The sequence below is a fragment of the Cyprinodon variegatus genome, unplaced genomic scaffold (genome assembly GCF_000732505.1).
Source record: "Cyprinodon variegatus isolate N-32 unplaced genomic scaffold, C_variegatus-1.0 Scaffold143, whole genome shotgun sequence".
NCBI classification, from domain to species: Eukaryota; Metazoa; Chordata; class Actinopteri; order Cyprinodontiformes; family Cyprinodontidae; genus Cyprinodon; species Cyprinodon variegatus.
In genome coordinates, this window is record NW_015150596.1 from 1,623 (window position 1) to 5,279 (window position 3,657).

The window sequence follows — 3,657 nt, forward strand, 5'->3', positions numbered from 1 at the left end:
ACATACTGTCATACTCCATAGTATAAGCTAAAATGAACATATAGATTTTTATTAAAAGTACGCTGACATTAGATTCATTGGGAGCCCAACATGTTACCTTTATTTGTTCAGATCGGATGAGACTATTCCTCCACACATGTCAATGCAGGACTATGGTCTTATTTAACATATCAGAATTTTTGCCCTGATGAGTCTAGTTTATCAGTTTAAAACTCCACTTAAATGATGTGTTTCTAATACCTGTAAGTAGAAAATATTTACAATTACGGGAATTAAACATTTAATACACCAATCTATATGTAATTGATATGCTTCATTCAGAATATTATTGAATGTGCTTGTATGTTTGTTTTCATATGTCTATCCTTAGAAAGTTTATGTACTTGTTGGCTCTAAAAACCATCTGATGCCAAACAATGTCCTATTCTTCTCAGTTGGTACAACTCAGGCCCTGATCCAAATTCTACATGAAGTTCCATTTCAGAATTCATGCCAAAATGATGTTGTATAGTCCATTTATCCAGCAGGGGGCCCCATGTATCTCTAAATAATACTTGTGTGCATGCACCACACGTCTGAATGTTTTTGACGTTCCTGCCTCAATAGCCCTGGAGGCATGATTGTAGGATCTTGGCTTTTGTCCTGATCTTTCATATGCAAGTTTTGGTCAAAATGTTTAACGTCTATCTGATATTGAATTACTAAGTTCCATTAAATTTGGAAAAAATGCATAGATCTACGTATATTCCCAGTCCTCTAAAAATGAAAATATAAAATGATGTTACCCTAGATTGATTCCTCTCCAAATGAGGTTATAAGTTATAGCACAATAGAAGTCAGCTATATTACGTTTTTCTTTTTTAAACTGGCTCTCAGCAGCTTTTTCCCTCAGGCTTGACCTCAGCCACAAGGCGAGAAGCTGTGTAGGGGATGCTGTTCCAAAGACCACGTCTAAGATTCTATATTATGAGACAGAAAAGGCAGAAGTTTAAAAAAATACGAGCAGAAATAAATAGAATTTAAGAAGTATATATGGTAAAAGATAAAAAGGAAGTAAAAACAGACAAAAATATGAAAACTTATACTTACAAAAATAAATTTAAAGAATAAGTAATTCATAAAAAGATGGCAGCCCATTGCTCCCCAGGGATGGGTCAAATGCAGAGGTAAATTTCTCCAATTTGTGATCAATAAAGTTCAATTATTATTATTATATAGTCAAATGCCCTCAGAATTGAGCTCCAATTGGTATCAAAAAGTAAACTCAGTTTTGATTATAAAAGAAACCTTAAAAATATGCACCACATTTGATTTGACGTGCACCCAGTTTTATCTGAAGATGAATAAAACTCCAATGACCCATGAGAACGACAAGTGGGTCAATGATTTGCATCTGATTTAGAAAGTGGTTAGTAACATTAGCTGCAAGGTGCTTAAAAAAATATGTGCTCCCACTATAGGTGTTGTTCCAATGGAAACCAACAGAATAGACAAAGACTCCTGGAATGGTGTTGAAAAAAACTGAGACTGTTTTGTGGTTGCTTGTGTTTTGGTAAAGTCTCAGACATTGACACGGTCTTCTTGTGAAGTATAGAACTTTATAAGTGGAACCTTTCTATATAATTTCATTGTTTGTGATTGATTTTCAGTGTTTATTTGTGTATATTTTTTTTCTTGATGTTGTTCAATTTCCATTTTAAAATGATACTACTCCCTCTCCTTTGAATTTGTAACAACATTTTTTATTTTATTTGTCAAGGCTTTAAAAGCGTAGTTTAATTTTTAGAAAACTTTCCACTAAAGCTTCATCCTTAAAGCTGGTGTTATAAGAACACTTCAAAAGGAAAGACTTCTGCACTTTCTGAATCAACTCATCTTTCTGATATATGCATACAAATCTCCACTTTGACTCAAATTCTTTCATATTATAAACTATTTTAAATATTTAATGAATAAAAATCACATATTTATTTCTTAATTATTCACATTTTTGAAGCAGTCTAATATTCTTTTAAAATATATTTATCTTTCAATCTCTTAAACTGCATAGTGTAGTTTGGGTCTGCTTAAAAGAGTGAGTTACACTCTTTGGGACAGCAGAGGGAGCTGTTGCACAGCCTACAGGCTGAACAATTCAGTGAGCGAAAAAGAAAACTCCCACTGGAATTTCTGCTCTGATCTATTTTTGCTTTTTTGTGGTTTGTAGTCTAAAACTTAGCGTGGCTTCAAAATTACCTCAAAGATCAACACTGTCGAAAAAAACAAAACAAAACAAAACAAAAAAACTAATATGACAGAAATACTATGGCTAAACTATAGAATTCTTCTGCTAATAATAAAATATGCTTTATTTTTCTCACCAGATAGCTGTAGCAAAGTGTACTTTAACAGAAAAGGCCCACACATTTGTTGCAGTCACAATAAAATCTGGATTTATAAAGTAGTTCCTCTCATAACTGAAATAAAGGCTGTTTTACTTATGTATATTAATGCCACAGACATGGATCCAGCAATCCCCGAACCTGTGCAGACTCAACAACACTCTGAGAGCCTTAATTGCAAACTCCATGAGTCTGTGGAACACCATCCTTGAGGGTAATTTCAAGCCATTTGCTGTAATCTCCATTAAATGTGGAATATACATAGCAGATGTTCTGTTCCCTCTGTTTTTCTGCAAAAGCCTGAAAACCCTCAGCCATACAATCAGCAAAACTGGTGGTGGATACCATCTAAGAGATGGGACCACTATCATCCACCTAGCCACATGCACAAGGATGACATGTAGGCTAAGAATGAACGAGACATTGAGTAGCTGATATATGGCAGGGAGATCGGAAATCATTCAGGCTGGAAAAATGTGGCTGGATGGTGACAAAGAGAGGGAAGGTAATCCAAGGTCTGGGGAATCAACAGCTATGCCTTGTCAGTAATCAGATACCCTGTTGGGGCAATGAGTTGGTCTATGGAGGAAAGAAGCAAAGAAGCAGGCCTAGGCCTAGTAAGCATCAGAGAAACCATGAAAATAAAACATCCAAGCTCTAAGAAGCCCCAAGGGATAAAGCGGTCAGTGAATTTCACAGACAGTGGAAGCTGAAAATAAAGGAACTGGACGATACATCATAGGAGGAAAAACCCTGCATGGGATGTACCACCGACAGATAACTGAAGTGGCTCAAATGACCAAATCCTACAGATGGGAACTGAATGACATCACAGAATCACTGATCATGGCAGCTCAGGTGCAGGCCTTTAGCATCAGAGCACCCGCAGGTCAAAATGGGAGTCACCTACCAAGGTGCTGGAGAATGACAGAGGTAAGATCATATGGGACACCCAGATACAAACAACCAAAACGGGAATGGCCAACCAACTATTGTGATCATTGATAAACAGCAGAGGACAGCCAAAGTGATCAATGTGACCATCCCAAATGATGGATCATCACAAAAACAAAAAGGATCGGATTACTGTGAGCAATAATATAGACAGACAGACAGACAGACAGACAGACAGACAGACAGACAGACAGACAGACAGACAGACAGACAGACAGACAGATAGATGATAGATAGATAGATAGATAGATAGATAGATAGATAGATAGATAGATAGATAGATAGATAGATAGATAGATAGATAGATAGATAGATAGATAGA